Raw genomic sequence first — 11170 nt, 5'->3', positions numbered from 1 at the left:
TCGCTCGGCTATTATTTTTACGTAGTCTCTCTTCTTCGTCTAAGAATCGCAGGGCTCGGAATCTCGGATCGTGCGAATTTTTTCGCTTTTATCAACTTATTCATGAAAACTTTCACTAATCTACTTTTTTCCGTTTTTTTCAACAGTTCGCTATACTTAAATGCAATTTGATTCCTAATTAAACCTTTAAAATTGAAGTTAGAAATTAGGAAAAATGTTTACAATTTTAATTAAGAACATTGAGGATTGAACAATTTTTCATTATATCTAAATTCTAAAAAATTATCCCTTAAAATTTAGACATTTTTAAGTCGAAAACATTTAAAATCGATTAACTTCAAATTTAATTACAGATATCACACCCGTTTCCCTATTATCCCGTTTTTAAAGAATTCCCTTTCTTCTAAAAATTCGTCTTTTGGTCCTTAAAATTCAACGATATGGTTAAAATTTCAATTAGTTCGTCTCTTTTTATCGAAATTTAACATATTTGGTTGAAAATTAATTTTTTGTAATTCAAGTGTCTGAAAGAATTCGTCGTTTTGACCTGAAAATTCAATTATTCGGTTGAAGTTGAATCTTTTTTGTTTTATAATTTGTTCATTTGGTTGAAAAATCATCTTCGTAGGTTGAGCGTTCAACTATTTGGCTAATACTTTGATTACTCTGTTAAAAATTCGTATTTCTTGCTTGAAAGTTTTCAAGCAGGTAATATTTTCTTAATTTATCTGAAAGAATTTATTCTCCTATTATTCCTTTATTTGCTTGAAATATCATCCCATTTTCCGTATTTCGAGAGCATGTTGAGCTATGAAGTTTGAATGATTAAAAAATGAATAATTTTGTATTCAAATTATACAGTCTCAAATTTAAAACTTAATCGATTGAGTAGTTTCAAGTTTTAACGTCTTCAAAATAGATTTTCCTAAAGCTCAAAATTAATGTAAATTATAACCTTCTTCATTTGGGAAAAATCAGTTAAGAAAGAAATAGTTCAAACCCAGATTTGAAATCGTTTGAGCTGAATGACTATTGTCGAAAAATTGTTTTATCTTTAAAGTTTCATTTGATTGTGAAAAAATATTTGAAAATCAATCAGAATTATGTACTCTATATTTCTAAACAAATAAAGTTATTACTTCAGTCATTCAGTGTCTAATACTGTTTTTTTTTCATTATCTTCAAAAATATTATGAACATTTTTGTGGATCTTATGCGAAATTCCATGTGACTTGTTTTTGTATTTTTCGCGACTAATGCGACTTTTTAGGCCTTCTAGTCCATCAGAACCCTGAAATCGGATACAGTCAACTAGAATAATATTCTGGGACAAAAAAAAACGTTTCGAATTCAAATTTCCTAAGTTTTTAGATCAAATCTCACACCTTAACTTCTCTTCGAATGTGGTAATTGATTTGGAAAGTTTATTTTCTCCATGGGAGAAATTTTCCAAAAGAACGTTTTATTTTGGTTTCCCGCTTTCCCGTCGACAGAAATTGTGACAGCATTTTTTTTTTAATTGAAACCAGATAGATATACTTCTTGTCATCTTCCCCTTTTCTTTTCTTACTTTTCAATCTTAAAATGTGTTGAAAATTAATTAACTTCAAAATTGAGCAGTTTTGGAATTGTGTGATTTAAAATTGAAGGCCTTAAAGTTAACCAGTTGAATCAGTTGATAGTTTCTTAAAATTGAAATATTTCATTGATATAAAAAATGTCATAATTTATGTATTTTATTAAATGACATTTATTAAAGGCGAAGGAAACATTTTGTATCAAAATTATGCTAGTTGGTGATATGTATATCCAAATTTAACAAATCGAATTTTAATATTATTATGGATGGGTTAGACTCTGAAGAATTAAAATTTTTAAACTAGCTGGAATTCTCGGAGTTTTAATTACAATTTTGAATCGAAATTGATTTTGGATTATAAATTGAAATTCTTGAAATAATTTATTGGCAGTAAAATTTTGTTTTTATACGAGATTCGTAGGTCTTATTTGCACGAGAATTTATTGCGAATCCAATCGCGAGACAATTCAATGCCTTCATCTTATCTAAACGATGGTACGTTGACTTATGAAATCTGCGGGTTGCGGTTCACTTACCGGAACGTAAATAAAAGGAAGAATAAAAAAAAGGATGGGAAACATGACTGTTCTTAGATTTTTGTGTTGTATTCTATCAATAGACACAATAAAATAAGATTATACAAATGGATAATTTCATTTTCAAGTTTACAGCCCTATAATTTTTATTTTTTATTCATCCTTATTTTCCTTCTTTTTTTCAAAATAATATTTATTTTATATAATTTGAATTTACATAATATATTGTATAGCTTTTTAAATGCTATTTTTTCCCTTCTTTGGTGAATCTAATTATTTCATTTAAGCAAACTTAACATTTTTAAATGGTTTTACATAATTTGTCTCATTTTTGGGCGGTTGCACTGTTCAGTCTGGAATTTATAATATTGTATATATAAACTTTGATACTTTCCTAAGACCATTCAATTTTCCGGAAAAATGCAGAATTTTTTAGCCTTTTTTAGTATGAAAAAGTTTTCTTAAACTGTATAAAAATATAAAATTTCTCAAATATATCTAATGGATTTTTTATCAGGTTTTGAATGAAAAAAGTCTGTTCTTAAATTCTAATATTTCTATTAGATGGTATTTTTTGAAGTTATCGAATCCTCGCGTTTTTTTATGTTACTGCTTTTAAATTTTATTGTATCATCTAGTTACACAGAACAATCAGTGGGGAATTATTAGAGAATGAAATTAAATTATTTTGAACCCAAAGTCAAATCCAAAATCAACTATCTTACCGTTTTTATTCAGGTCATTCTGAAATATTTAAAAATGTAACCACCGAAAAAATACAAAAAAATTAAAAATTACATTTTGCCGTCCAACTATCCAAGATACAAAAAATATTATCAGACTATAATTTTTCATCGAGATTTTTATTTTAATTATGAAAAATAACATTAAAAATTAAAAATTTCTAAACTTATATCTGTAAAAATACGACTTTCGATTTTCAGTGGCAAATCGATTTTTTCGAAAAAAATACAAAAAACAAATACTTGTTATTAACTTTTTGCATTTTTTCTGCATGAATTATTCTTATTCGGTAAGTGAAAAGTTTTCAAGTATTTTTTAAAACTGATTTTGAATTGTTTAAGCAATCACTCCTGTAAATCCAAAAAAGAATTTATTTTGAGCAAAGATTTGGAAATGAACGAATGTTGGGAGTAATATTTTTCAACGATATTTGGCAATTATTTAAACAATTTTAATTTCTGAACAATTTGTATCATCAAAAAATCTTGAACCCTTACTACTTTCTAAAATGAATAGCACAGCTAATAAATGTTAAGAGTCATATTTTGTTGAAAACAGTCTGCAATTATTTAAAAAATAATAATCATTCACTTGCACATTTTCATAGAAGATGTTAAAACTTATATCCATATTTTTTAAACAATCATTTTTTAAAACAAATTTTTCCATTACGTTGTGGCTCGATTTCGTCGAGATTAGAAAATACTGATGAATACGCGACATGATGCAGATTCGAAACGAAAAGAATTTTCTTTATCTTTCCTATGAAAAGGAGCAAGTGACTTTAATTTTTTACATAATTTCAAACTGTCTTAAAAAAATATCACTCTTAGAATTCATTAGCTGCGTCATTTGTCCCATAAAGTAATAACTTTTCATGACTTAAAGGGGAAAAAATGATTTAATAATATGAAAATTGTTGAAATAATTGCTAAATACCCTGAAAAATACTAGCTTTAAACAATTCAATGAAACCCAATAATGCAAATAGAAATTGTTCAAACAATTGAAAAAAGTTTAAGCAAAAAATGATTTTTTACATTCATCAACCATATAATTTATCCCCAAAAAATGAAAACTTTCACGATTTGATGTAAAAAAAAGTCTTTAAATAATTAAAAATTAGTTACAAGGGGGTTGGCCAGGTCAAAGTTAAAAGTCATTGGTAGGAACCTAATCCCTCAACATCTCTTAAACGATGACGAATATTTAATTTTTAAAAAGTAAATAACAATTAATCACAAGTGCTATTTTTTCATTTTTTTTGTTTTTTTTTTAAAAAGCGACCTTTTCATATTTAAACTCTCATGTTAATTTCTTTTTCTGGAAATCCGACAAATTGAAGGGGGAGGGTAGTCGATCAACAAAAACCGAAAGTCAAATATATGTAATGGTTAAAAAAATCGAAATTGAAATAAATGTATTGAAAGATGGGTTTTATTATCATTGTATTTCTAAAATTCTGATGATTTCTCGTATCCTCAAATATTTTTCATCAGGCATTTATTTAACTCACAACAAGTAGAACTAACTTTCGTTAATTCATGCTGACATATTTTTGTTTATGTTTTTATAACAAAAAATCAGAAACTAATAAATGAGTCTTGAATACAACAATATATATTGGGGCTCATTCAGTGTTTCGCGAAACGAAATCACAGTTTTGAACTTTTCAATAAGGACAACAAAATATCTAAGAAATATGAGTTTTTCATAAAACCATACGAAAATTGTCGATCTTCTGCAAACAAAACTTGAGAGGGTTGAAAATCAATTCCAGTCCCTCATCTTCAATGAATTATTATAAACAACCAAAAGTTGTGTTATTATAAAGTGAACAACTATGCATACAATTATAAATTATAATTTTTGAACAAATATTTTTAAAATTACATAGACGAGGAAAATAAAAGCATCGGTTTATAGAGAATGATTGGATCGATAGTTTTGCCGGCGGTACACCTGCAGCTAGTCACGATAACGCTTGTCCAGGTAAAAGACGATGGCGGGTGAATAGTGCTTCTGATTGCTGACGATTATGGTAGCGGTCATAGTGAATCGCGCTGTATGATCTTTCGGTTCCGCGTTCACACAAATTTACAAATCGTTTCTTAAAATTGTTGATGAAAAATAAGGCCCTCTTTGCAAGAAGTTAAATTGAGCTCGCTATTTTCACCCCTTGAGGAATCGAAAGAAGGACAGATTCAATTGATAATTTTTTAAAATAAAATGGGTTGTCGCGTGTATTAACGACGATTCTCAACCAAGTGAAAAGTGCTGATGTCATTCAGAAAAATGTGAAGAAAGTAATCGATCACATTTTTTAATTCAGAAATAATCCCTTCATAGTTAAAAAATTGTAATAAATACAAAACTTACAGAAGAAGAGTAGAAAAAGTCAAAATTTCTAATTTATGTGCATGAAGATCTTGTTGTCAAGGTGAGTGAAAATTTGTTTTAAAAAATTAATAAAAAATTTTTATTATTGTTCATGATAAAAATGTCGTATGTAGTAATATTGTATGTTTTGGGGCTAATAAACTTTGTATTAATATTTACTATTTTAATAATGATTACTCAGAAATAGTATTGAATTCCTTTTCTAATAAGTGATAATTTAATATTCATACAATTTCTTCTGTAAGAATTCATATGAATGCGAAATCCAAGTAAAGTTTACGTAAAAATAATAATTTTTCATTACCATTTGCACATTTTTTTATTTGCAATATTTGTAAGACGGCCCTACTCTATACAAAGGTTCTTATTTTTAAATTCTCAGCCTAATGAGGAGGTATTGATTTGATGTAATATTTGACTCATTCTTATAAGGCCTCAAATGTAAGGACGAGATCGTTAGCCAGCTATTTTAGAAAAAAATTCCAAAAGTTAGGGCATTTTCAAAATTTTTACATTTTTATCCTAATTAGAAGGTGTTTATTTGATGTAAAATTCAACTTACTCGGTTTTCATCAAATATCCACGTTTTGAAACCCCCTGAGTCAGAAGACAGTATTTTTACGAAAGTGTCTCAATCGAGACACTTTCTTAAATGTTCGATATACAAATTTGTTATGAATCAGATTTTAATAGGACCCTTTTTTTTGTTGAATCGTAAAAATGACAGGAAAATAAACAAATTAAGTTTTTGGGAAAACAACACAAAGGGCAATATAATGCCAATTAACGTAATTGTTTCTCTATAAGATGCCCATTTTTTTTTATTTAAAAAACAAGACAGTCAAAGCACGCCTGTTTCAATACCTGTACATATTATGAATAGTAATTATATAAATTTATTGAAATGATACATTTTTTAGGAAAGCTGTGAATAAAAATGAATACACAAAGTAAAGTACAAATATTAAAATAATCATGAAAAATAAATTTTTACATTATTTTGCAATATCTGAATAAGCAGTTTCAAACCGAGGTACAGAAATATGCGAGGCACGAGATGAGCGATGAAAATGTTTTCGTTAAAGCCGAAAGAGCTTTAACAAAAGAGAATTTACAATCACCAATTTATATTTGTCGATGCTTGACATTCATTTTGAAAGATCTTTGAATAAATGTGCCCGTAAGTCTCAGTTTTATATTACAAAATTTATTATATGAAATCATTCTTCTATCATGGAACAACATAAAAACTAAAAAAGGTGACTGATAGATGATAAATTTAATTATAAATCTTTCCATCGACAATAAACTATTTTACTACCCTTTTTAAAAACAGAACTTTAAAACTTTATAATTATAAATATTTCCAAAAGTTCATTTTAGCAAAAAAAAATATTTCAACCAAACTTTTAGATAAATAAATTATTGAAAAACTAAAAAGGTTTTAAATGAAGTAGTAAATCAGGAAATTATTCAATGACGTTACTAACACTTTAAAAAGAATCAAAAGGTAGGAGTATTTTTGGGGAAAAGTTAAGAATTCAAAAATAATACGCAATGAAGGTTTTCTTGGTTCAGGAAGTTCTTGAAAGTGCACCTTCTGTGAAATTTATTACTAAAAGAACTGATAAAATCTGTTTATATTTTTCTGAATAAACCAAATCGATAAAATCTATGCCAATTTACATAACCATATTTTCAATTTAGGCCTGTAATAAATTGCTCATGTATTTGTTTATTGTAAATATACGTATATTTGATAAATATTTACATAAATTTCATACCTTCTTGTAAAAGAAACTGTATATAAAATTATTGTAGATATTTTATAGATTTAAAAGTTTCTTTATCTCATGAATAATATAAATACAGCGAAACTCTTCTACAGCGCCAATTTTGGGGATGACGGTGGGTGGGAACTAACTCATAATAGCCCGCACCACTTTTGCTTGTTCATGCCCGAGTGCTCGCCTGAGTGACAACCGCAGACCCCGCGCAGCTCCTCTTACACCTACCTGCGGCGCGGCATCAATTCGTGGAACGGCTATAGAAGGAAGGGCTACTAAAGGGTTTCACTGTAATTGTAAAGCCAATTTTGTAAGGTCAAGAATGGTTAAATTATACATGTTTAATGATATATAAATGCATAACTTTTTCCTTTTACATTCACCTTTCTCATGTGCTCCTATGTTTTAATATAGCATAATTATTCATAAAAATATAGCATATGCTATATATGCATAAAACTAAAGTTTTCTTGTAAATTTCCATTTCCATGACTGGGCGGGCTTGGCCAATAGTTTTAAAAAGAGAACTGCTGCAGCGGCAGCAGCGCAGTGCTGCTGCGGTTGAGGAGGATCAATTCTCTTGAATATTTGATGACTCCTCCACCCTCCCGGAAACTATACTTCAGCTAGTCTATATCCGTCCCCTCCTCGTAATATCCAAGCTGTTGACCACTGAAATACGTCCACATCATTTCTTTTCCACGTGTTGACATATTATCTTTTTCATTTTCTCAAAAGATCCCTTCACTCTCCTAAGATCAAATTAAAGGATATTTTAATGTGTTCTCATTAGAAAATAGATATCTAAGTCGATCGATTACCTTAATTCTTCTAAAATTCTCTACAGTGCGATTTTTTATGTTTTAACCCATTTTTAAACTTATTCCCGCCTGTAATAAAATGAAAACGAACTACCTCTACACTCTCTCTGCAATCTTATGCAATCTTACGGAATACCGTGCAATCCTTTGCAATCCCATGCAATCTTCTATAATATCTTATAATCCCCTCTATTGGAAAAATATTATAAGAATAATTCTCCAATGATGAAGAGTTGATATTTTCCATAATTTACGATTTTCAACGCATTCTGAGAAATTCCCATTGATTTTGAGCGACTTTGTAAGATTTCGTAAAAATTTTACGATATTTTGAAAATTTTCAAACATATCAGGTAGCTTTAAACAAATTTCCAGGGACTTTCACTGATTTTAAGACATTTAACAGAAATGTATAGAATTTCTAAATATTTCAACTAATTGTAAAAGATTTCATTGCTTTTTAAGATATCAAAAGCCTTTCCTCGGACTTAAAGCCATTTCTAAACATTTCCGGAGATTTGGAGAAATTCCAAAAATTTCAGATATTTCTAGTGAACTTTGCAAAATACATTAAATTACATTAGATCAAATTTGAATGAATTCAGAGCGTTGTTAAATATTTCTACAAATTTGAAGAAATTTCAAAGGTCTTTACCAGATTTTAATGCATTTCATCAGATTTCATAATAATTTTGGGTTTTATATAATTCCAAACATATCAGGAGGTTTTAAGGGATTCCAATAGATTCCAACAATTTTCTAGGGACTTCCACGTATTGTGAGGTTTTTAAAAAGGATTTCATAGAATTTCTAAATATTTCAACTAATTTTAAGAGGTTTCATCGGTTTTCAAGTTGATTTTCGATGTTGTATATATGGAAAATAATCATGGTACATATGTCATCAGGTGTTCCTGGAGGGCCAAGAAAACTTCAAACTTTTAGTACAAAATTTCGAATCACCGTATTTATTGTGCTATCCGAAAATGAAATCTTTTGCAACCCCATGCAATCTTGCAATCTAATCATCTAATGTAAACCAAAAATCTGAGTAATTAACCCCTCAACTGTTTTTTAATTTCCAGTTTGGTATTTTTTGAGAATTGTGTATGAAGATTTGGTTAAAAATAGGCGAATTAACGTGACAAATTATAATATTTTCTTAATTCGGGGGATGGATTTCTTCTAGTGACTGAAGGTGGTTTAGAATGATTGTAAATGTTTTTGAAAAATGTAACGAGAGAAAATTAATCATAAGAATCCAAAAAAAAAAACTTCAATATTTCGAATGCTTTTTTCTAATTTCAGTTTGGTCTTTTTAGGGGTATTTGTATGAAGATTTTGTCAAAAATAGGTGATTCCAGTGTCGTAGCCAGGGAGAGGGCTTGCCCCCGCCCAGAAACTAAGTATTTTTATTATTCAGTTCCCTTTGCCCCCACTCTTTGCCTAAACATAAACGCGAAGCCCCCCCCCCCCTCAACAAGAAATCCTGGCCACGCCCCTGAGTGAATCAACGACATGCTATCATATTCCACAATTTGTTAGCTTCAATTGAAAGTAGCATCACATAAAAATAATTTAACCTTCAAATTTTTTAATTTATGGGGTTAATTTTGTACATAGGGGATATATAGACATATTTTTACCGACATAAAGAACAACAGGGTTTTAAATTACAAAATTGTATAAATTCGGGCCATGGCTTCCTTTTAGTGATTGAGGGTGGTTTAAAATGATTGTAAATCTTTTGAAAATTTTTGTGAAATTTTTATTAAGTATATGAAATTGCTTCTTTTTATATAAAATTGATTTTTTATTTCGCTATTCGAATTGTAATATTTTCCATTTCAGGCTTCATTGTTGAGTTATTCAGGGACTTTAATGAATTTTAATTTACAAAAAACTTACCTTCCTCTTCTAGTAATTTTTAGATTTCTTCTAGCTGGAATTTAGATTTGTTCTATTTTAGAAATTTCTTATTAATGGTTGTCAAAAAATACTAATTTTTTTAACGATATGTTTTGTAGGGTGCAACAAAAAAACATTGAAAATTTTTCTTTAGTATTTTCATACATATCCTCCACACCCAAATTTGTTCGAATCAGCAAAAAAAGAGTTTTGTTAATATGATATTTGAGGATGCCTCTTCGCCCGTGCGGCAAACTTCACACTCGTGCGGGATTGACCAACGTCGCCCTTGCCATACACGATATTTTTAACAAGACGTTGATCGAGTACAAATATCTTTTGTGGACTTTGAGAGCCATGAAGCTTGCAACGGTAAGCGGTCGGTAAGCGCATTCCCATACGTATCAGCGGGCGGGAATAACACATTCCCGCCCGTTGATACGGGTTGAGACGGACCCTCTTAAAGAAGTGCGTATGTGTTACCTTCGTCGGGCGCACATTTAACACTGTCCGCCGGCTCTACGGGCACGGAAGTCGCGCTTATCCTGCACGTTGGACAAAAAATATATCCACAAAAAAGAAAGAGATGCGTTAAAAATTATTGTTTCTCATGAGTATTTATCATTTGCTCATGACAGAAAAATCAAAGAAAAAAGACGTATTTTACACACAAAAAACTGCAACTTTGTGGCATTACTATAAGGGAAGATAGTTTTAAAAAATAATAATTTGTTTATACAATTACTTAAAAAATTATTTTAAAAACGCATTTATTTGTTTGTGCATTTGAATGAATTTGGACGAAACTCTCACAGCATGAGATATTCTATACTTTAATATATTCTTGAAAATTCAGGTATATCTACTGCCAATTATATTTATTTTCAATCGTATCAATAAAATAAGAAATAATTTAACAATATTACGAAGTACAATAATAGTAAAGTCCGCTCTAAAGTTTTTTATCATAGAAACTGATTTTTCCGTTGAAAATTGCGTTCTATAAACTTTGCAATTTAGAGGTTACAGATACAATAACAGCCAATTTTTAATTTTTTAGAAAGTGGCATGTTTTAATTTTTTGATCATTATACTGCGACAGGATTTTGAAAGAAACCGAATATTCGATATTTGTATAAAGTGGTTTTTTGCCAAACGGATATTTGTGAATATCCCGTGTGTATATCCCGCAAAGGACATTGAGTGGATATATCGTACGGGGCGGAAATCTCGATATCCTTGGAATATGCCACGGATATCCCGGGAGATTTTTGGGCCATTTTTCAGGATATCCCATATTCCTGCCGAGGTATCCTAGGCAGCGGCGGATCCAGGCCTTGGTCTCGGAGGGGGCGATCGGGGCGTATAAGTCGAAAAAAGCAAAAAAAAAAAAAAA

The 11170-nt window shown here is 29.6% G+C and overlaps 1 protein-coding gene across 1 annotated transcript in view; it reads left to right on the top strand.

The window, feature by feature from the left end:
• The first annotated feature begins 5194 nt into the window (after positions 1-5194).
• Positions 5195-11170, top strand: part of LOC117172049 (forkhead box protein J1.2-like) — a 28039-nt gene continuing 22063 nt past the window's right edge. Inside the window, exon 1 of the mRNA XM_033359785.1 lies at positions 5195-5299. The gene's annotated coding sequence lies outside the window, so the exon portion shown is untranslated. The remainder of the gene's footprint in view (positions 5300-11170) is intronic.

The sequence above is a fragment of the Belonocnema kinseyi genome, chromosome 4 (assembly GCF_010883055.1).
Source record: "Belonocnema kinseyi isolate 2016_QV_RU_SX_M_011 chromosome 4, B_treatae_v1, whole genome shotgun sequence".
Classification (NCBI taxonomy): Eukaryota; Metazoa; Arthropoda; class Insecta; order Hymenoptera; family Cynipidae; genus Belonocnema; species Belonocnema kinseyi.
Note: the sequence above shows the minus strand (reverse complement) of the source record. Positions and strands in the feature narration are given on the sequence as shown.